We start from the raw sequence: 24,570 nt of genomic DNA on the forward strand, positions 1-24,570 counted from the left end.
GCCCAGGGGCACCCACAGGTGTCAGCAGGGGCTGTAGGGGCCCTAAAAAAATCAGCATTTCTGTCTAAAATGTCCTCAACTACTGAGAGGTTTTGCTATTTCATGGAACTGTAAAACACCTCTTGGTTCTCCTTCAATGATTTTTACTTGGCCATGGGAAAGTTAACCACTGGCAAGTGGGAAGGCGTTGGAATTAGTTGTTGTGAGAATTCTCATTGCTGTGATCATCCCTGGCCGCCCGTAAGGACCAAAGGACAGTGTTTGGAAGCGCCCAGACCAAACCAATAATCCCTCACAAATATAACCACCACAAAGTGCCGTCTCTCCCAGGCCATAAACAAGGATTAGGAGAGTTTGTCTTGCTTTGAATGAAGGATCTGGGCCAAGATCCAACGTCAAAAAATAGCAGTGAGAGTGGAGAGAGCGAGCATGTGGCTGAGGATGATTTCTAATATTTATTAAGCTTATATTTCAAAAAACATCCAAAAAGCTCTTGAACCCCTGTTCTGTGCTGCTTTCACTGCCCGCTCCGGCTTTGGCGGCAGGGACTTGTTTACATCCCTTTAGTCCCTCTCTCTTCTCCTCTCCCCTAATTGTTCCCTTTCAGTCTCCTGTCTGGGGGCTCACTCCAGGCCTGGAGGGCTTTTAACAGGAATTACCAGAGCTCGTTGCCATTTGCTGTGTTTACAGATGGAGAGAAATGGTGAAAAGGGGAGCGGCGATTTCTCCCCGAATAACACTGACCCCAGAGAAAAAGGTCGGGAGAAGAGCAAGAGGGAAACTGCTAAAGCACCGAATATCCCAAACACAACCTAATAATGTTCCCTAAAGTGATGCTCGGCCGAGCACTGCGGGCAAGGGGAGAGACAGACACAGGTTCTAAAAGGCGCTGAGGAAAGGCAGGAGCAGCTTCAGTGGTTTGGGCTGTCCTGGAGAGGAGGATCCCAGGGGAGCAGCAGGAGCAGGATGATGCTGTCAGTGCCATCAGCATCCTCTGGGGGCCCTGGACCAGCCCCACTGAGGGCTCAGCATCCCCCGAGGGCTCAGCATCCCCCGAGGGCTCAGCACCCACCCAGGGCTCAGCACCCACCCCGAGGGCTCAGCACCCACCCAGGGCTCAGCACCCACCCAGGGCTCAGCACCCACCCAGGGCTCAGCACCCACCCCGAGGGCTCAGCACCCACCCAGGGCTCAGCACCCACCCAAGGGCTCAGCACCCACCCAGGGCTCAGCACCCATTGAGGGCTCAGCACCCACCGAGGGCTCAGCACCCACCCAAGGGCTCAGCACCCACCCAGGGCTCACCACCCACCCAGGGCTCACCACCCACCCAGGGCTCAGCACCCACCGAGGGCTCAGGAGAGGCTCAGCTGCCCTGGGCTCACTCCCTGCAGCTCCCACTCAGCTCCTGCCATCCCTGGCTGCAGACACGTCCTCCCCAACAGACAGGAGCTGTGTTTGACTGGACTGGCCCAGTTGCACCTTCCAGCCCCACACACCAGGCTGAATTCTCCTCTCCACGGGCAGTTCTCATGGAATCCTTCTCTTGCCTGGCTGCACATCCCTTCACCAGGGGATGCTGAAGATCATCCTCGGGTTCCCGGTGCTCCTCTTTGGCTGGTCTGGATGTGCAGGGATCACCTGGCACAGTTTCTGGGTGTGCTCACAGCACTGAGATGGGCACCCCAGTGCATCCCACTGCTGACAGACCTCTGCTGCTGGTCCAGCTCTACCCGGGGCTGCCCAGGCACTGGACAGGCACTGGGCAGGCAGTGGACACCACTGGGGAGCAAACAGACCAAGCTCCCTTGGCTCAGGCTGTTTAAAGGGTGTCTGTTGCCTTAGGAGGTTCCTCTGGATGAAGGATCAGTGAGTGACTGTCATGACCCCCAGCTGGGCAGGGCAGGGAGCTCCCAGAGGGGAGGATGTGCCCACCACAGACCCCCTGCAGCCCCTGGCTGCTGCTGTTTCATAGCAGAGGGCTCAGAACCAGCCTGACTGGGGACAGTCCCAGCATCCACATCCAAACCCAGCTCCTGGTACAGAGAAAACCGTTTCCCAAGCCCTGGAGGGAGGAATTTTAGGAACCACCCCCCAGCCCTGGGCACTGTCTGCAAACACAGCCGAGGCAGGGCAGGACAAGGCTGCAGTGCAGGGCCTGGGGTGCAGAGCACTCCCTGGGTTCCCTGGCTGCCCCTGCCCTCTGCAGCTGCAGGGACATGAGGAGGGGGCACCACAGATGGGCCCGGGCAGGAGAACAGCTGGAGAGTTTAATGCACCACAGGAGGATGCTCTGCCTGGGTCAGCTGTGCCCCTGGAAGACAACAAAGCTGCCTCAGCCAAATTGTCCTTGTGTAATTGCCTGTGTGATCAGAAAGACAAAGAGGTAGCTCAAGTAAACCTCAAATACCACTGAGCTGTTGTCAGCATCTCACCATCAGCCCATTGCAGGCTGCAAAAATCAAATCCTGAGTATCCCCTTTTCCATTGTTAATTATTTCCCCTTTTCCATATGTTAATTATTTATTATTTCTCCTGGTGCTGGTCATCTGGAAAAAAAAAAACCCACAAAGGCAAAACCAGCACTGCAAATTCTCTTCCAGCATCCTGAAGCCAGCCCTGAGTTTTGTTTTGGGCTGCAGGTCCCTCCCTCCCCAGGACACTCAGGGTTTTGATGCCCCACACAGGGAGTGTCCACAAGAAACAAGTGAACCTCAGCAAAAAAGAAGTCCCTGTGCCCCCTGTGCACTGAGGTACAGCTGCTGCAAGAGGCCCTTAGCTCATTTAGCTGATTATAGAGTTGTTTCTATCCCTTCTCAGGAAAGCCTAAAGCCCGAGCAGGCTGGAGTGGCTCACCATTAAGATTTCTCATAAATCATATTCGGGCAGTCCAGGCTGCACAAGCTGCAGTGGATGAACTCAGCTCTAGAGCAGAGTGGCTTTAAAGCCTCACAGAATGAAAATAGAGCAAGATGATTTGCCAAAAATCTGAAAAAGCCACTGCAGGCTCCCTGGAGGGAGCAGGAATGTGGGCAGAGCCTGTTCCTGGTGCTGGGGCAGCTCAGGTCCTGCTGGGGGCTGATCCTCATCCCCTGCTCAGATTGTGTGCGCCAGGGCTGGGCTGATGGCTGGGCCAAGGAAAAGATTCTTTTCCTCTCTTTACCTGGAAATATGAGCCCAAAACATCCTCGTTGCCTGGGAGCAGCAGTTTGGAGCTTGGCTCTCAGACCCTCCCATCCCTCCTCAAAGCCCCTGGAGAGGTGCTGGCAGGGGTTCCCTCTCTCCCAGGTGAGCCCAGGGGATCAGGAGCACCAGGACCCTCAGACATTCCTCAGGGGGCCCTCAGTGGCTGGTTGTTCACCTGAACAAGGCAAAGGCCTGCGTGGTAGAGAAAATGCTGCTCTCTGGGGAAGCAGCTCCTGAGAGGGATGACATGGGGCTGGTGCCACCCCCGGGGAAGCTGCTGCCCTGTGAGAGCCCAGCCAAGCCCATCACTGCTGGGGCTGCCCGGGGGTGACCCTCAGGGAGCCTTTCCTCAGACACCTGAGAGCAGGGGACACACCCTCAGCCCTGTGGTCCCCAGCAGGATCCACTCTGAGTTGTGCTCTGAACCACAGGAATTTGTACGGAAATGTTCCCTGCTGTGTCCACTGTGGTCCCCAGCAGGATCCAGGCTGAGCTGAGCTCTGAACCACATGAATTCATATGGAAATTTCCCCTCCTGTGTCCACTGCTCACCTCCATCCCCTTGGCACAGAGCAGGTCACACCTCAGCTCTGATCATTCCTGCCATCCAAACAGGAAAGAAGGGGCTGAAATGTGGCTGGTGGCACCTGGCCAGCATCTCCCACTCTGCAGGGACAGAAACCTTCCAAAATCCCCATTGTGAGGTGGCAGAGCAGCCCCAGAGGGCTGAACCACCCCCTGTGAAGCCCACGGTGACCAGGCAGCCAGCCTGGCCCAGCCCTGGGCTCTGCGGTGCCTTTGGAGCCTCGAGGAGCTCAGGGGTTTGCACAGGCACAGAATTGCTGTGCAGCAGCTCCTGGCAGAGCAGGGAGAGGAGGAGGATTTTACACACAGCCTTGGAGAGGAGGAGAAAAGGGGGAGGCTGGAGTCAGCTGAAATGTGAACATGACAGTTCTCCTTCTGTTCCTGCTGGAGCAACGCCTGGGCCCCCATTGCCAGGGGAAATGTCACACTGGTAATTGTTTTGTCACTGTGGCCATAATGAGAGAATGGGACAGGCAGAGCAGAGCAGGCCTGGGGTGCAGGACACCCCTGGGGACCAGGGGTAAAGTGAGAGGACCCTTCAAATAATTGGGAAGCTGGAGGGGAGCAAAGGCAGATCCAATCACTGTGATTAATGCCACGTTCTCCATTTATTTCATCTAAAATGGCAGGTTATAGACTCCTCTAGATAGTTTACAAATGCAGATACATTTTCATTGGCACACAGCACAGACAGAATGTAAACAGATAACGTTTCACTTGTTTCTTAGGGTGGCTAAAGGGTTCACACTAATGACTACACTTATTAACACCTGGAAAACCCACTATCTCCCATTAACACCTGAACATCTAATTTTTAGCTGCCCCACAGGCTTCACAGTTGGCCTTGGTGTGGGGCCCAGGCTGGGTAGTTCAAACCCAATTCCAAAATATCTACACAAGGGGGCTGGGGAGGGGGTGCTGAGCCCAGGACAGGACCAGTGTCCCCACCAGAGGCCAGGGCAGCTGCCCCTGCACGTCCCAGAGGATCCATCCCGTCCTGAGCAGGAATTGGGATGTTGAGGCCCCTCTGCATCACCCCAGGGCTGCCCAGCAGCAGCAGCAAACCCAGAGCTCTGGACTCTGACAGAACCCCCAGGACCTGCCCCAGGCCCAGGCCAGGCTCAAACACACGGCGCTTTCCCCTCAGCTGAGCTGGAGCCTTCCCTTGTCCCAGGGATGGTCATTTTCTCCCTCCAGCAGGTGCAGAGTGGGGCTCCAGTGCCCTGATAAAACATTTCCTGCTTGGGAAAGCTGCGTGAGCAGTGCCAAGGAAATGGCAAGGCGTTCCAGATAATTATGCTTTAGTGGAGCTTAATCAAAGGAGCCATGGGCTCTGCTGGCACCAGGGGCGTCCTGCAGGTGTATTGATTTCCACTCTGAAAGCCATAGCTGTGTGCTGGAGCATGGAGAGAAACAAAAAGCCAGGATTGTGAATCCTGGCTGGGAGACAGTTGGGATAAGCTTGATAAATCAATGTACAAATGGGCTGGTTTATTTTTCAGGGAAAAAAAAAAAAAAAAAAAAAAAAAAAAAAAAAAAAAAAAAAAAAAAAAAAAAAAAAAAGTAAAGAATAGCTCTTGCTCTCCCACCACCTGGGCTTCTTTCCTTCAGAGTAAACACACGGTTTTGTTTGAAGAGTATTTCTCTGGTTGGTAACTAGAGATGTTCTCTGTGAACAGGGGGGCTGAAATGCTTTATCCTCTGAAGAGTTTCAGCAATCCCTGAATATTCCTCACAGCCAGGGCAGGGAGTGACCAGCTCTGTCAGTGGCTATCAGGGCATGTCTGCATCCCTCCTTTGGCTCCAGCTGGAATTCAGGACACAACAGCCCAGACCCTCCACCATGTTCCTTTTCCTGTCAAACTGCATTTGCTGCAGAGAATTCCCTGCATTTACAGTGCAGGGGTGCTGAGCTCATGGACCAGCCCCAGGACAGGGTATCCCTGGGGTGGAGGATATGTGCTCAAAGTGCTGCACCCAAAGCAGGAGGTTGCAGCTCTTCTGGCTCAAAATAAGGACTGGAGCTGCCACTGGAGCCCAGAGCCAGGACCTGCTGAACCACACTCCTCCAAACCTGCTCCTGCACTCCAACACCAGGATTCACAAATCTCCAGTGGGCTGGAAAATCTGTTTCTCTCCTCATCTATAATTAAGGAGCAACCAGCTCCTCTTGCTCAGGGGGCTGGCCAGAATGCTCTGAACCTGGGCATTTTCAGGGCATTTGTTTTTATTTTTATTGCACTTCAAAAGCCCCAGCTTCCAGAGGGGAGTGCTGCTGATGTGTGCTGCCAGCTGGGGCTTACACGATCACGGTTATTTAAAAAAATAAAGAAATAGGAAAAATACAGATGGTTCCCAGTTCAGTAGTTTTGTTGGTTCATTGATTTGTCCCCCGGCAGACCTGGGGCCACCTGGGCAGGGCTGAGGGGCTGGAGCCCAGGGAGGGGCCTGAGCTGGCTCTGGGCACTGTGGGCACAAAGCAGCCCCTGCTCCGGGGAGCTCAGGGCAGCAGCAGCAGCAGCAGAGCCTCTGCAGGTCCTTTACTGCTGCCTCAAAAGCTGGTCTGTTATAGTGGGAACACCTGGGAGAATACAGCTCTCTCAAATACACTTTCAACTGCCAAGAGAGCGAGGTCCTGGTTCCAATCCATTCTATCTCCTTTTGTGATGAATATTCTAATTTACAGTGACCAACCAACACAAGACACAGAATCCTATAGAATCTCCATACAGCCTATAAGAACTACCACATTACCATGTGTTATATTTTAAACTCTAAAAACTCCTCTTTAGACTTTTCTGTTTTGCTCCATTGACCTTTGGATCCCTCAGGCAGCAGAAGGGGATTGTTCAATCCAAAGGGATTCTCCTCCAGCTGCCCAGGCTGTTGTCTTCAGGTTATAGAGTGACTAAGGCTCGGGATCCTACAACTCAAAGTGAGCTCACATTTCTATTTCGATTACAGGTTTCATATTTTCAGAATCTTTTGCCTAGCAATCATATTTATAGGGTTTCCCTGATTCATCTTTCCCAACATGTCCCCAGCCCGGGGTGTCCCCAGCCCAGCTGTGCTGCCCAAGGTGTCCCCAGGCCAGGGTGTCCCCAACCCCAGGTGTCCCAGCCCAGCTGTGCTGCCCCGGCTCCCGGCAGGAACATCTGGCTGCCTGCAGCATCCTCCACATCCCCTCGCCCAGGGGCAGGACAGAGCAGAGCCCTGTTCCATTAGAAAGAACAATTGATATTTAGGCATGTGGCACATCCATGGAGTGACTCGAAAGGTCACCCCTTTAAAATGTCTGCGAACAACAGCAGAGGAAAGTCCCCACCTGGAATACCAATAGGGGGGAATTTCATCACCGGGAGTCTTTCATTTAAAAAGAACAAACAAAAAGCTTTGTGCTTCTCTTATCTCTAATCCTTACCTCTCTCTCCGGAGGTTTGCTCCAATTAGTTATTTCACGTTAATCACAGTTAGTGCCGCTTATTTTCTCCGCTGTTTGTGGCAAAGGACGGGCAGGACCAGCCCTGCCAGCCCTGCCCGGGGACATCAAGGGCTGCTTTTTATTTTCCCAACCTCCTGCACACGGGGAGATCTATTTCTGTAATTGCAGGTGTAAATCTGCCCAGAGGCTGAGCTGTTTGGCCAAAATAGCTGGAGTCGGTGCAAATCTCCAGCATTTTTCAACCGGGGATTGTTTGATGCTGTAGCTCATGGGGAAGGTTTTCTTATTTTAACATTTGATGGCTTATCACATGCCAAAGCCATGTGAGCTGTGGATCACCGTGTGGTGTGTGGAGTGGGGAGGGACTGATGAACTTTGTAAAATTAGGAATAGCAGAGTAAAGGTGAGTAGGGAAAAAAAAAAAATGAGTCCTCCATGTAATGCAAGAATAAAAGACGTAGCAATGGATTACTCCGGCAGCTCTAAAACAAAAAGAAATGTAATTTATTTTGGAGCTCGTTGCCACAGAATGCTTTGAAAAAAATACCATGTGTGTGTTTGTGCAGAAAACAGGCAGGAAAACTCCTGGCCTAAAGGTGCTAATGGATGCAGTGGTGGAGATGTGAGGTGTGGAAGGTGAACAAAAACCACTTTATGCTCATCCTCTCCCTGTGATGTGCCCATTTCCCATCAGCCTGACCTCACACAGCCCTCTGGTGGCTCTGCACATCCCGGGGCACAGCCTGGCTGCTGGAGCAGAGCTCCTGGGGCAGCTTTTCCTTCCTCCCCAAGTGCAGCCCGAGGAGAGGCAGCAGAGATCAGCTCTCAGCAAAGCCCCCAGCCCTGGGCACGGCCCTGGGCACACTCAGCTCACAGGGCAGGAATTTGGGGGGATCTGCTCACACCCCACTGCACAGTGTTTGTGGAACACCCACCCAGCAAACAGGGGCTTTGCCAGGTACCTGCTCAGGCCTGAAGGTTTCCTTAATATTTCTTAGTAATAAACAACAACCTCCTTTTGGTTTTAACCCCTCAGCATTAATATGATTTAATTTTATCTCGTTTCAGTCCAACCTCAAGTCCTTTGGCAAACAGAAAAGGCTCCAAAGCAGAGATTTTTGAGAGCCAGAGCACGTTTTTTGTGGCTGAGAATTGATAGAGCAGCAGCGAGTGTCAGAGGCAATAAAAATTGTCCAAAGCATAGTCTTTATCTCACACCCTTGACCCCCCTGGCAGTGGAGCAGGTCGGGCTGGGCAGTTTTATCTGTGCCTGCAGGAATCCCAGGTGGAGCAGCCCCACCTCTGCCTGCCCTGCGCCCCTCTCCTGTCCCTGCCCCACACAGGGACACACCAGCACGGGGGGTTAAAGGGAATGGGGGCTCAGTGGTGACCTGCAGACCCCCAGAGGCCTTTCCAGGGGTGCAGAGGGGTTTAGGGGCTCCTGCCCTGCTCCACCTGCCAGGCCCCCCTGAGCCACTGCTGCCTTTTGGGTTTCCTAAAGACAGAGCAAAAGTGGGTGGGGATCATTTCCTGCCCTGTTCCCACCCCACAGGTGGTGATAGGGGATTCCAAGGGGACTTGGAGGATGGCAGGGGGAGAGTGAGGAATTCTGTCCTCTCCCTTTATCCCAGAGCAGTTCGGGGGCAATGGGATAAAAGGATTTTTTCACTGGATAGGAAAGAGTCAATTAAGGAAAGGTGTTAAGTGCACTTGACCTTTTCTGCTCTTTAATGAGCCAGAGCTGGGTGTTAAACCTTATTCTGCTGTCACCCAAAGACTGCAAAACATCTCCTTGTGCTCAGCCCCAGTCAGGACCAGCACTCACTGCGGGGTGCTGGGACACACACCGGATGGGATGGGATGGGATGGGATGGGATGGGATGGGATGGGATGGGATGGGATGGGATGGGATGGGATGGGATGGGATGGGATGGGATGGGATGGATGGGATGGGATGGGATGGATGGTATGGGATGGGATCAGTGGGATGGGATGGGGTGGGATGGGGTGGGATGGGATGGGATGGGATGGGATGGGATGGGATGGGGTGGGATGGGGTGGGATGGGGTGGGATGGGGTGGGATGGGGTGGGATGGGATGGGATGGGGTGGGATGGGATGGGGTGGGATGGGGTGGGATGGGGTGGGATGGGATGGGATGGGGTGGGATGGGATGGGATGGGATGGGATGGGATGGGGTGGGATGGGGTGGGATGGCATGCGGGAATGGGGGATATGGGATGGGAGATAGGGGATGGGAGATGCGGGATGTGGATCCCACTGGGAGGGAAGCAGAGCCCCAGGGAGAGGGAAGGGAGGGAGGGAGGGATGTGCCACTGCCACACCACGAGGCGCTCCCTTCCCCAGCTTTGCTGATTCTTCACCCTCTAACTCAGTGCATCCAACATAATCTGATTTCCAGGAGTGCTGGGAAGTGCCCGACTGAACGCCCCTCTCCTTGCCTGGCACCCAGGTGCAGATAAATTCACTAATGCTACTGAGGCCAGAAAAATCTAGGCTTTTAAGCTTTTATAATCAGAAACATCTGTCTGAAGGTTTGAAGGAAACAAATTAAAAATATTGCAGATGTGGAAGTGAATTTACATTTTCAACATTAAAATGCATCAATAAATAATGTTTTGTATTATTCTCTGCATTGCTTATGCAATAAAAATAAGTAAGGATATATCATTTCAAGGCAGAACCCTCTGAAGATGGAAAAATGCTCTGGAAATAGAAATTAATTACAATTTACAAGATCCCCCTAAAGTCAGAATTATTGTCCCACCTCTACAAACCAGAGTTGAAAGAACTAATCTCAATTCCACAGGGAATTGGCAGGTCAAGAACAGAGCAGGGAATGATGGCATTTCCTCTTACCATGAAATCCTCATTCCTCTACAGCCCAGCTGCACCTCACAGGTCACAGTTTGACTGGGGACACTCAGGACACACAGGAAATGTCTGTGATGGCACTGGCTGCCCCAGGATGCAGTTCCAGGAATTCCTGCTCTGTGGTGTCTGCCTGATCACCGAGATCAGGAATGCACAGGGCAGAGCATTGTCCTTTCTCATGCCAACACCTCCTTTTGTCCCTTCTGGGGATGATCAGACCTGGCAGTTGTCCCACTGCCAGCAGTGATGGCCAGGACAGCAGAACCTGCTCCTGGGACAGTTCCTGCTCCTCCCATCCCATCCCATCCCACCCCATCCCACCCCATCCCATCCCATCCCATCCCATATCCCATCCCATCCATCCCATCCCACCCCATCCCATCCCATCCATCCCATCCATCCCATCCCACCCCATCCCATCCCATCCAACCCCATCCCATCCCATCCCATCCCATCCCATCCCATCCCACCCCATCCCATCCCACCCCATCCCATCCCATCCCATCCATCCCATCCCATCCCATCCCACCCCATCCCATCCCATCCCATCCCATCCCATCCCATCCATCCCATCCCATCCCATCCCACCCCATCCCATCCCATCCCATCCCATCCATCCCATCCCCATCCCATCCCACCCCATCCCATCCCATCCCATCCCATCCATCCCATCCCATCCATCCCATCCCATCCCATCCATCCCATCCCATCCCATCCCATCCATCCCATCCCCATCCCATCCCACCCCATCCCATCCCATATCCCATCCCATCCATCCCATCCCATCCCATCCATCCCATCCCATCCCACCCCATCCCATCCCATCCTATCCCATCCCACCCCATCCCATCCCATCCCATCCCACCCCAAACGGGACCCCCATCTCCCCCCAGCTGCTCCCAGCAGGTTTGACACCATCACCCCAGTGAGCACCAAAGGATGTCAAACTCAACAGATCCTTCTTTTTTGTGCCTCACAGAACAGAGCAAATAAATCAGCCCCTTCAGCAGCCTGCGGCACCTCAGCTCTCTGTGGGATCTCCCTCATTGCCTGGGAAATGAGATGGCACAAGGGCAGCCCCGAGTGGCCTCGTGTCCCCACCTCCCTCATCATCCTCCTGCCTGCTCACACCCAGCCCCAGCAGAGCTCAGCCTTTGACTGATGATTTTCTCTCCACGTTCTGACCCCGAGGTGAGCACCACTAATCAAAGAGCTGCTGTGAGAGACAGAAATGTGCTTGGGATTAAAATGTACGGAATCTGCAAGTTTCCCACCAATAAGTGTCTGCACCACACTCGCCAGGTCAGTGCCAAAAGCCACAGTCACCCCTCAGTTCATCAAGTTTAACCTTTCCTAAGTTATTATTCCCATAATTACCTGTATTAAATAACTGCACTGAGGCACTACAGGCACAAGGTGAAAGTAGGACACGGCCAGGCAGGAGTGAGTGCTGAGCCCTCAGCACAGGGGATCACCTGGGATGGGATGGAGCAGTGCCCAGCCTGGGATGGAGCAGTGCCCGTGGAGCCCAGACTGGGATGGATGGATGGATGGATGGATGGATGGATGGATGGATGGAGCGGTGCCCATGGTGCCCACCCTAGGTTGGATGGAGCAGTGCCCATGGGCAGGTGCCCAGGCCAAGGCTGATGGTGACACCAGCCCCACCTGGGTGGCCCGGCTACCACCCCCAGCATGGGCTGGTGGCAGCGCTGGTGCCCAGCCCCACTTCAGCACCCACCCTGCCCCTCCTACAGGTCAGAGAGGTCTTCCCTCCAGCTGATCCCCACCCTTGGGGGCTGCCGGAGGCTGTCCTGCAACCAACAACATGAGCAGTGCCCGTGGAGCCCACCCTGTGAGAGATGGAGCAGTGCCCATGGTGCCACGCTGGGATGGAGCAGTCCCCACAGTCCCCACCCTGGGATGGAGCAGTGTCCGTGGAGCCCAGACTGGGATGGATGGATGGGTGGGTGGATGGATGGAGGGATGGATGGATGGATGGATGGGTGGGTGGATGGATGGAGGGATGGATGGATGGATGGATGGATGGATGGATGGATGGATGGATGGATGGATGGAGGGATGGATGGATGGAGGGAGGGAGGGAGGGAGGGATGGATGGATGGATGGATGGATGGATGGATGGATGGATGGATGGATGGATGGAGGGATGGATGGATGGATGGAGGGACGGACCACATGCCCAGAGCCCCCAGCCCGTGCAGCCCTGGCCATTCAGGCACTGTGAGGAGCCATCACCCTGCACAGAGCTGCCTGTGCTGCTGCACTGCAAACACCACCTCTTGCTTTCTCACTAGACTCGAGGATGTTGCAATTTTGGCTGAGATATCAGCAAAAGAATAACCAAGGAACTGAAACCTGGTTTTCTCTGTTTGATCTTTCTTGTTGAAATGTTAGGAAAAGGTTAAGCCCTTGGCCAGTTTGGGACGACTGAGCCTGGGGTGCCCCAGCAATCCACAGCAGAGACTGACATGTTTCTGCAAATACCTCACAGGCAGCAACTGCAGCTTTGCATCGACACCACAACAAGCTCTTCCCCTGGGAAACGTTCCCATGTTTATTTTACTCCTCCAAGTAAAAAATGTAAATGTTCTTTTTTTCCTCTACATCTTCTGCCTTTGCTTCTCTGTGTTGTGCAGAGCATTTGTCACCCTGCTGGGCCCCACGGCAGCTCTGATGTGTGAGTGTGACCAGCCTGTTCTCACAGGGTGCCAGTCCCAAACCCCACCAGGAGCAGTCCTCGGGGAGCTGACCCCCCACATGCAGAGTGAGACAGCTCCTGCTTTGGAAAGTGGGTGTCTGGTGCTGCCAGACCACTCCCCGGGCATGGGACAGCCAGAGAATCACAGAACCATTTTAGGCTGGAAAAGACCTTTGAGATGATGTCAACCATGAAACCAGCACTGCCAAGCCCATCCCTCCTCACCCTCCTCCCCAGCAGCAACCTCAGCTGTCCATGCAGGATTGGAGCCCCAGAGCAGGGAGAAATTGGCTGTGTTGGGAACCTGTGAGAAGCACTCACCACCCACCTTTTGTCGTCACCACTCCCCACCTTCATTCCCAGTGCCTCTTCTCCAGGAAAAAAAAAAAGTGCCTTTAGAGCTCCTCATCAACCCACAAACTGCACTGAGACAGGAAAACACGTCACTGCAGCTGGTCCCCCCTGCAGCCACCCCTGGGCTTTCCTCCAGCCTGGCCCTGGCCCAGCCCCTCCCTGGCTGATGGTGACACCACGGGCCACCAGAACTGGTGCCCAGCCCCACTTCAGCACCCAGCCTGCCCCTCCTGCAGCTCAGAGAGCTCTTCCCTCCATGATCCCACCCTTGGGGGCTGCTGGGGGCTGTCCTGCAACCAGCACCACCAGGCTTTGTGCAGGGATTCATTCCCACATATCTCCTGTGGGCTCTGAACAGACACGGGTGAAGCTGCAGGTCCCCAGAGCATCACTGTGACAAAGCCAGCAGCCCCTGACACCCCTCCTGTGCAGGGGCTGGGTGGAGACCTGTCCTGCAATGGGCTGGGAGCGAGGGGAACACCAGGAGAGAACACAAGGGGAACACCAGGAGGAGATCACCACAAGAGAACACCATGAGGAGAACACCATGAGGAGAACACCATGAGGAGATCACCACAAGGGGAACTCCACCAGGGGAACACCAGGAGAAGATCACCACAAGGGGAACACTATGAGAGAACACCACAAGGGGAACACCACCAGGAGAACACCAGGAGGAGAACACCACAAGGACAACATCATGAGGAGAACACCACCTGTGCACCCCAGAGAGCTGCAAATGTGACAAAGCTGCTCCACCCACACCCAAACCCAAACTCTGCTCCTGGCCCCATCTCTCTGCAGGAAGCACTGGGAGGGATCCAGGACCAGGCTCAGCTGGCAGATTTGCCATCATCTGGGAATAAAACCAACCTTCTTAACTGAGGAAAAACATCCCCAGCCCTCATGTTTTGGGGCTACAAGTGCTTTTCCCCTGAGCAGGAGGAGCACACACAGCTCAGGAGGACACCTGCTCACAGGTGAGGACAGCAGGGCTCCACCAGTGGTGTCTGGGTGTTCCCTGAGCACAGCCCCGGCAGGCAGAGCCCAGCTGGAGCCCAGGGCTCGCACAGCTCTGCCCCAAACCCCACCCAGAACACCCCTAATGTCCCAGTGCCACATCACACAGCTCCTGACCCCCAGGCTGCTCCCAAAACAGAATCAATCTGCAAAAAAACATGCCATGACCTCACATTGAGTCATTGGCTCTGCACCGACTGTCTTTTTTTTTGTTGTTGTTTTCCCAAGAAAATCTTCAAAAGCTCCCACTTTCAATCCAGCATGAGCAAGAAAAGTTTCTGATATCTCAAGGACATGTGAGGAATGGGAAAACTGCAGCCCACAGGTCTGAGGCAGTGCTACTTTTCACTCTCTTGAAGCGTGACAAGAAACAGCTCCTCGTCTCTGGTTCTGAGGGAAAAAAAATGGATTTTTATCTTTAGCAGCTTTCGGTGTGGCTGTGCTGAATAACACATGGCACAACTCTGTGTAGTTACCATATGGAAATGATGAATGAATGTGAAATGGAAGGAGCAGCAAAAGTCATTTTCCCGCGGCCTTGAAATGCAATGGGAGCTCAGCTGGGAAGGGAAGGAGAGACCTCAGACACCAGCACAGCCTCCCCAGCCTGTGCACAGACCAGTGCAGGGCCCCCATGGGCAGCACTCGGGCTGGGGGACATTAAAGGTCCTTTCCAACCCAAAGGATTCTGCAGTTCCACATTCTGTGTTCCTATTATTCCGCTCCCGTAACAAAAGGTAAGAGCAGCACAGAAATCGGGTGCTTTTTCTTCAGAGGATGAGGCTGCTTTGAAAGTTCAGGCACAAGTTAAACTCGCAGGAAGTTACTTCAGAAATCTCCGAGCAGTGTGAAGGAGTTGCCAGCCAGAGGGAATGATTTATTCATCATCTACAAGGAGCTTATGCAAGCAGGGAGTTGCTCCTCTCCTTTCCCCCCAGGCTGCACAATCTGCCTTGACACTTGACCAGTCGAAAGCCCATTAAGGAGTGCTTCATTATTGATACTGTAAATTGATTTAAGATTAAATTAATTATACATGTGCAGGCAGACCCCACGGCAGCATCCCCCAAAGCCCTGTCCTGGACAGCCTGGCTGAGCCAGACACACAAATGAACGATTGTTACCCACTGTAAATATTGGCATCTCATGCTTTGGTACCCAGAGCTATTTTAATATACAGAATAATTGCACCCAAATCCTCCTTCGGTGCCTTTGGATCATTACACACAAAGCCTCATGGAACAAGTGCCATTATTTTGCTTTTATGTTCAAGAAATTTTTTCCAAGAGGTTGGGGGTTGTTTTCGTGGCCATTTTTTCTGCTCCGAAGCCATTATTTGCCCCCAACTGAGATTAATAACAGCAGTTTATCACACCACATGCACTCATCAGCCTCGGGGAATACTCCCTGATTTGTTGGTTTTTCTCTTTCCTCCCATAAAATGCTTCATCAGTTCTGACAATGTAAAAAGTAGATCGGGAGTGAAAATTGCAGTTACCATATGATCACACTTCCCATTCTCCAGGATGAGGTCTGACTATTGATTCCAGTTATTTTTGTGACATGATTTGCTTGAACTCCTGCCCAAGTCAAAGGAAGGATCCCAGTGGACTCAGCCAGGGCAGGTCTTAGGGAAGAACTTCCAGCGAACCTACAAAACTAATTAATTTTTTAAGGTCAGGACTTTTTTTTTTCCAACGGCAAATTGGCTCGTCAAGTGAATGCCCTTTTTCCACAGAAAGGATTTCTGCAGGGAAACACTTCCCTCCCTGCTGGAGGATGGCAGCCTGGGAAGAGGGGTATGGCAGAAACAGATCTGTGGCCACTCCTGAACAGGCCATCCCATCCCAGCCCTGACCCATCTCAGCTGTGTTCCCCATCCCATCCCATCCCAACCCTGTCCCCATCCCGTCCCTGTCCCCATCCCCATCCCATCCCACCCCATCCCTGTCCCCATCCCATCCCATCCCATCCCATCCCATCCCATCCCATCCCATCCCTGTCTCCATCCCAGCTGTGTCCTCATCCCAGTCCTGTCCCCATCTCAGCCCATTCCCAGCCCAGTCCCCATCCCATCCTGTCCCCATCCCCATCTTGTCCCCATCCCATCCCTGTCCCCATCCCAGCTGTGTCCCCATCCCTGTCCCCATCCCGGACCTGTCCCCATCCCATCCCTGTCCCCATTCCATCCCGGGGCCCAGGGGGGAGCTCTGCCCCCCGGGCTGTGGTCAGTGCTGGGCCGGGGCTGCACAGGGGAGGTTTCCACATCCCATTTTCTCACATTACACAAATCCCCAACCTCGGTGCCGCTTTCCAGGCCATCCCTCGCCCCCAGCAGCGGGACTGACCCTCGTCCCTCCCGGCTGGGGGGTGACCCTGCCCCGGGGCCAGAGGCCCCTGTGCCACCAGCAGCCTCCAGACAAACCCACGGGGCTCGGGGGACAGTGCTCACCCATATTGCCATAATCCCCGGCCTTGTGATGATAGTTTACACACCTCCCCGCAAAGTCTCTCAAAACAATCTATATTGTTTTCATTCCTCTCGGTGCTGGACTTCTGTATTGACCACTGGGGTCAGAGAGGTGTTCCTCTCAATGACCAATCCTTGACCAAATCCCAAATACTATATAAACCCTAAATCATAATAAACTGTCCTTCTTTTCCCTGATTCTACCTGACAGGTGAGTGTGGTTCTTTTCGTGTCCCTGACTGTGACACACCCACTGCTGCGGCTCTGCAAGAGCAGCACAAACATTTCCTCTCTTTGCACAACTTCTCTGCACAAAAACACCTTCCCCAGTTCCAGCCGCGTGGATCAGCGTTTGTTACCGCCTGGTAACACTGGTAACGCTGGAGAGGGGACAGGAGGAGGAGGAGGGAGGCACAAAGTGAGAACAGTGAGAACAGTGAGAACAGTGAGAACAAATCCCCCTTGCCCCGGCCCTGGAGCCACCACCGGCGCGGTGACAAACGAGGGCTGTGCCACAAGCACAGGGATGATGGAATGATGGATGATGGATGAGGGATGAGGGATGAGGGGTGAGGGATGAGGGATGCTCCATGGAGTGCAGCAGCACTCCCAGAAAGGCTGCCAATGGCACAGAACCCACTCAGGCAGCAGAACGGAGCTATTTAAGGATCATCCCGGCTCCCTGGGCACGGAGGATGGGAGGGAAAGGCCTGTCTGGCACAGTCGGGGTTGGCGGTTGGGAGTGTAAGGGGCAGGTCGGGGAAAGGCACAAGGGAGAATTTATACCCCGAGGGGCAAAGGACAGGCTGGGCAAGCAAAAAGAGGAATGAGGAATGAGGTAAAATAAAAAGGGAGCAGCCAAGTGCAGGAGGGTGCCAGGGGATGGGCACAGCAGCCTGGATGAGCCCACACAAAAACCACCCTCATGTCCCCTGCCACCTCCTGCTCCTCTGTTCCACCTGTGTCTGAAAGCTTGGGCTGGACCAGCTCCATTGTCCTGTCAGAGAGGGGAGATCCTGGGAAATGATGGTGCTGACAACCTACACCGGTTCTGTTTGTATTTCCAGCAGAGTGACTGTAACAATTATTGCTGACAAACAGGTCCTGGAAGAGCTTTACCCAGACCTTTACATACCCACCCCTGCAGGAGCGACCCTTGTCCCCACACAGGTCCTGTCAGGAGTGTTGGTACCCCACCCCTGCAGGAGTGACCCTTGTCCCCCACAGGTCCTGCCAGGACTGTTTGTACCCCAGCCCTGCTCAGGGTCCTGTAACACCCCAACCCTGGCAGGAGTGACCCTTGTCCCCCCACAGTCCTGCCAGGAGTGTTTGTACCCCAGCCCTGCTCAGGGTCCTCTCATCCCAACCCCAGCCCTGCAGGAGGGACCCTTGTCCCCCACAGGTCCTGCCAGGACTGTTTGTACCCCAGCCCTGCTCAGGGTCCTGTAACACCCCAACCCTGCAGGAGTGACTCTTGTCCCCACAGGTCCTGTCAGGAGTGTTTGTACCCCAGCCCTGCAGGAGTGACCCTTGTCCTCACAGGTCCTGTCAGGAGTGTTTGTACCCCAGCCCTGCTCAGGGTCCCCGAGCTGCAAAAGCCAATTTCTCCAGCCTTATTTTCTGCAAGTCATTAATCAACAGCTTCAATTCCAGCAGACGCTCCAGTGAAATAAACGGACAAATAAATTCATTCTATCAGGGAAAAATGATTCATAACCACTTTTTGTTTGTATTCATAATAATTGAGGAAGATGAAATTTAGCTTTCTCTAAGTTTTTTGTGTTTTTTTTTTTTTTTGCTAACATTATGGGACAAGTATATCAGTAGGTTTTTTTCTGCATTGAAAGTACAAATATAGAATAATGTCCAAAAAAAATCTGTTCTGAGAGTTCTTATTGGGATTTTCGAGAATTTTTAAAATCTCCATCTTTGAAATTATAAAAGTCACATTTCATGTTATCCTTCAACTTAGAATGTTTTCAAGGGACCAGTTTCATTTTTCTGTATTTTCCACAGCCCATCAAAAAAAAAAAAAAAAATCAGAGCAACAGCAAAGTTTTCTTCTGGATTTCAGAGAGACTGACTTTTAATCTCCATCGTGACACTGATCTATGCCTCAGCAATTCAGTTAATCCCCCGGTGTCTGTTTTCAGTCCTTTCAGTCCTTGCCTGCTTAATATTAAAGATTTCCAGAGCAGGGAATGTCACTGACAGAATTCCTGCAGCACCCAAAACATTGGGCCCCTAATCCACACACTAATACAAGGGAAATGGCTCATAAATGGTTCATTTCCAGGTTTGGGGATTTTTTTTTTTATTATTATTATTTTACAATGAAAATAAGTTTTCAATACTGGAGAGACAACTGGGCTGATTAAAGACCAGCCCCTGGAGAAGGACAAGCTCTGCTCCATCTTCAAGGATGCGTTTAGAAATTATGGCTCCATTCAGCAGCTGGGAAGAGACTGGGATCTGTTATTCACCAATCAAGTTGTCATTGCTGGGAAGATTAGATGGTGGCCCAGGAGACGGAGCCAGCAGGAGTTTATCAATTTCTCCAGAATAAATAATAGAAAATGAAATGCAGCTTAAGGAGGGTTTGGTCAGGGAAGGGGAGGCCATGGGGGGAGAGAAGGTCCTGGGGGGTAAATGACCATCACCAGGGGCATGTGGCACACGGTGTGTGACAGGGAGCAGTGTCCCCAAACACACAGGGGGAGCCCCAAAAGCACAGCCTGAACAAAGCCATAAGGTCAGGATGGAGCCCAGTGAACATCAGCAGCCCAAGGACAGTCACTGGTGTCCTCTGGGAAGGTGAGAGGGGCTGATGGGCCCCTCAGGGAGCTCCTGCTCCCCCTGGGCTGGAGAGGGGAGATGCTGATGGCACCTGTGGGTGACAGGAGGCTGGGAGTGATTGTGAGAGCTCTGGAGGACGGGACCAGAATTCAAAGTGCTCTTGATGCCGTGGGAGTGCTGTGAAATCAGTGAGATGAAGGCAGTTACAGGATGCCTAGAGAGGAGAAATCACTGCACTGGCAGAAAATGGAGAACATCTGGTGAAGCAGCAGGATGGCAGGAAAGGCTCCTTTGGTGCCTGGATAGGAAACAGCAGCTCTGGAACAGGGCTTGGCCTGCGAAGGAGCTGACACAGGACAAGAGCCAGGACAGGGCTCTGGAGATCAGCCACTCCCAGGGCTGGGAATGAGCCCCTGCTCTGCTGTCACCCACCTGGATCCTGGGAACAGCCCCCAGGGCTGGCCGTGCCCGAGGACATCCCCCTGCCCTGCCCAGTGTCCCCCTGCCCTGCCCAGTGTCCCCCCTGCCCGAGGACATCCCCCTGCCCTGCCCAGTGTCCCCCTCTGCCCTGCCCAGTGTCCCCCTGCCCTGCCCAGTGTCACCCCGCCCAGTGTCCCCCTGCCCTGCCCAGTGTCCCCCTCTGCCCTGCCCAGTGTCCCCCTGTCCTGCCCAACATCCCCCCTGCCCAGTGTCCCCCCCCTACCCGAGGACATCCCCCTGCTCTGCCCAGTGTCCCCTGCCCAGTGTCCCTTGCCCAGTGTCCCCTGCCCAGTGTCCCCCTGCCCAGTGTCCCCCTGCCCAAGGCTATCCCCCTGTGCCCAGTGTCCCCCTGCCCAGTGTCCCTTGCCCAGTGTCCCCTGCCCAGTGTCCCCCCCTGCCCTGCCCAGTGTCCCCCCCTACCCGAGGACATCCCCCTGCTCTGCCCAGTGTCCCCTGCCCAGTGTCCCCTCCTGCCCAGTGTCCCCTGCCCAGTGTCCCCTCCTGCCCAGTGTCCCCTGCCCAGTGTCCCCTCCTGCCCAGTGTCCCCTGCCCAGTGTCCCCTGCCCAGTGCAATGTCCCCATCCCAAAAGAGGCACGGGGAACCCTCACTTTGGGACGTTTGGAGCAAAGCACAGCGAGCAGGACACTCCAGGCGCTCTCACATCTTCCCTCCCAAGTCTCTTGGGCCACCCCTCAGTGGCCATTGATGTCTCCTCCTCCCAGAGCAACCCCAGGCACCCTCATGAAACAGAGGAATAAAAGGAACAAAACACATTCAAAATGTGTGTTTTCTGCAAATATGTTACAAAACCATTTGAGATCCTTCACTCTGAGTGTCCCATTATCAAAACACAAACAGTCATCTCCCAGCCCTTAATGCAGCTGGAATTATCTTACCTGTCCTCTGCATTATTCTTGGTGACAAGTGAGTGGTATAAATGCCCCACAGCCCTTGGATAAATAACTTCCCACACAGATTAGGTTAGATCATGCAGTGCTAACAAACACATCCATGGAAAGGGGACGTGCTAATCCATAAAGGTTTAGGTGGAGGAAGAAGCCATCAATCTGTCAGCAGTTATCAGGTTGTGTTTCTCCCTGTGTTACTGCACAGATTTCTCCTTAAGCTCTCTGCCCTGGCTCCTCTGGAGATTATGCAGAAATTGCAGCTGGAAAACAATTTTTCAAAAAATAAAATAAAATAAAAAAAAAATTAAGGCTCTACCAGAAAGGGTTCAATCAGAAAAGGTGAATCAGGGTGGATGAAAACCCCTTTGTGATGGTGTTAGGCTAAAACATATTCATACTTCAAATGATCAGTGTGAAATCCCTATTTCCAGCAGGCTGAGGTCCCCTGTGCCACGTTTTCAGTGGGAGTTAAGAGAGATTTCCAGGGTTCCCTGGCTTGTCCCATCTCCTCTGGGCACCCCCATCAGGAGCTGTGGGCAGGCTCTGCTCCTCCATCCTCCCCCAGCTGCACAGCAAACCCCAGCCCCGGCTCAGGGACAGGGGGAAACAACAGCAGACCCTCTGGGAGCTGTGACTGCAGTGATCCTCCCTTGGTGCTGGCCAGGAATCCACCCGTGGGAATGCTGGTGGGAATCCAGCAGTGCCTTGTGCAGCCCCCGGGGCCCATCCCTGGCTCCCTGCCCGGGCGTTGGTTTGGCACTGACTGGCTGCAGAAAGTGCCACCCTCATCACAAACAATTCCTCACAGCAACGCCTGGGAGGCCTCTGGCCCAAGCAGTGACCAGCCTCCAACCAGCTGAGTCTGCAAGAGCTGATCACATCAAAGACTGAAGTGCAACAGCCCCGGGCAGCAGAAAAGTACAAAATTGCATCTACGTCAATTCAGTGAATATTAATTCCCCCTTAAAAATATATTAGAACCATAGGGAAAATACCACCTGCACCTCTGTGAGTGCCCTGCAGTAACCTGTGACCCACATGGCCATGCCAGAACAGGGGGACACTGGTTTATGGGGTGAGTTTACTGCCCTGCACCCCCCTGGCCATGGGCACTGCTGGGTTTGGCACTGGGGCTCAGGGCCTGTGCTTCACACAGTTCATCTCCTACAAATTCCAGAATCCTCTCCTTTGTGACAACCTCGTGAATCAATTCTAGAGGCAGCCAATGACATGTAGAATGTTAAGGCACGTAGAACATTAAGCTTTTTTGTCTAAAATATGGGCAATGCATTCAGACACTGCTGAGTTCCTGAGCTTTGACACTCTCCTGCAGCTCTGGGTGTAATTAATGCGCCTGCCCTTGATTAGCATGACAACAGCAGTCCCTGCAACAAACTTCTCCACGACAAAAATCTCTGATACAAAACAAACCCCTGGCACAGGGTGCCCAGAGCAGCTGGGGCTGCCCCTGGATCCCTGGGAGTGTCCCAGGCCAGGGTGGACATTGGGGTTTGGAGCAGCCTGGGACAGGGGGAGGTGTCCCTGCCATGGCTGGGGTGGGATGGGATGGGATGGGATGGGGTGGGATGGGATGGGATGGGATGGGATGGGATGGGATGGATGGGATGGGGTGAGATGGGGTGGGGTGGGATGGGATGGGATGGGATGGGATGGGGTGGGATGGGGTGGGGTGGGATGGGATGGGATGGGATGGGATGGGGTGGGATGGGATTTAAGGTCACTCCCACCCCAAACCAACCGCTGATTTTGTGCCAATGGAGCAGTAAGTGAATTCCCCATGGTTTAGAGCTGGGCTATGTCCCTGTTCAGTAGCAAAGGGACTCATTCCTCCAGCAGGAATGGCTCTGACCTCTCCAGCCCCCACTGCCCTGGGTGTGTTTCTCTGCTTTGTTTGCAGCCCTGACCCGCTGCTCTCCTGGCTCACCTGCAGGTGAATGAACCTCTCTGTGCAGACCCTGCTGCAGCAATTCCACCTTTCCCGGAGCAGGGCTCCCAGCCCAGCCGGCAGAGCTGTGTTTGAAGCCTGCACAGCCCCGGCGTCGATAGCACTCCCATCACTCAGGTTAATGAGCACAGTTCATCAGCCCCGTCCCTTTGACTCCTTCTCTCCTGAAGGGAAAATAATGTGTTTAACATGTCAGATATTTAAAGGGTTCTTTCATGTGCAGCCTCAGTTCATCGCTAATAAAACACGTTTTACTCCGCTGTTTCATTCCCCGAGCATTCCATGCTGTATTGAATTTAAGATAGAGCTTCTCGCCGCGTTTCTTAGCAGAAAATAGACATCTGAAGACTCATTAAAGTCTTCCAGCCTTGCAGTTGGCCTCTGTCAGGTGGCATTAAATGAGGGCTGTAGGAAGAGCAGCACCAAGCACAGGCAGAGCACGGGCAGGACCCCACGAGGACCCCCCTGTCTGGGGCAGGGGCAGCCCCCAGACCCCTCCAGGCCCTGGATATTGATCCTGATCTCCAGCCCCTCCTTTCTGGAGAGGCACAGAGTGAGGGACCCCTCTGCAGGGCACAGGTTCAGTGCAGGAGCCTTTCCCCACCACCCTGTGCTGTCCCACGGGGATCCATTCCACAGGTGAGACCATCACTCACCCTTTGCCTCTGACAAGTTTTTTCAGGAAGACACAAACAGGAGGCTGTTTGTCCTGAGCCAAATGAACGTCATTCATCACCTCTGGAGAACCACCGTCACTGCAAGGTAATGCCTCCCAGAGCTTCTCGGGTGCAAATTCCTTCATAACACAAAGTTAAAATCAGCCTCTGAAATGCAAATAGCCCAGCAACCTCCCCGAGATGATTTATGCCATGCTACCGTTTTCATGGAAATAAATTAAAAGAAGAAAATGTAATTTAGGGTGGACTGCGTTGTGTATTAAAATAAAAGACTGACAATGTGTCTGCAGAGTGGAGCCCCATGTGTGGCTGCCACTGCTGCTGGAGCTTTAACCTTCCCAGACGTGGAGAAAGGGATTCTGATTTATCCAGTCTGATTTTGCATATGTCCTGAAAAGACAAGGATTCTGATTTCTTCATGTCGGTGTCGTTTCAAGGGAAGGCAGAAAATTTGATTCTTAGTCAATGTCTGAAACAGAGCAGAATGAGGAGTCAGAACCCTGCAAGAGCAACCCAGCCCCAAGCCCTGCCCATGCCCTGCAGGTGCTCCCGGCACAGCAGGTCCCACACCTGGCCAGGTGTGCTGGGACATCCCCGGGGTCACCTTGGGGGACACAGGAGAGGCAGAGCAGAGCCTGGGCCCCTGCAGTGCTGCCCTGCCCGGGGTCACTGCCCCTCCCTGCCCACCCCATGGGCAGTGTTAACACTCAGAGCTTTGTTCTGCTCTATTAAACTCCATCAAACGGAGGGGGAAAATCTATTTTGGTAACCTGAGCAGGTGTGATAAAGCCAGATGGGGTAACAGGGCTGCACTCAGCAAAACTGCGGGGCAGCAGCTCAGCCTCCAGCCCCTCCCAGAGCCCTGCAGCTCCCCTGGGGCCGGGGCCACACCAGGACAGCTCTGGAACTGCTCAGGGAGGGCTCTGGAACTGCTCAGAGACAGCTCTGGAACTGCTCAGCTCTGGAACTGCTCAGGGACAGCTCTGGAACTGCTCAGGGAAAGCTCTGGAACTGCTCAGCTCTGGAACTGCTCGGGGAGAGCTCTGGAACTGCTCAGCTCTGGAACTGC

The sequence above is a fragment of the Zosterops lateralis genome (genome assembly GCF_965231275.1).
Source record: "Zosterops lateralis genome assembly, chromosome: 14".
Lineage (NCBI taxonomy): Eukaryota > Metazoa > Chordata > Aves > Passeriformes > Zosteropidae > Zosterops > Zosterops lateralis.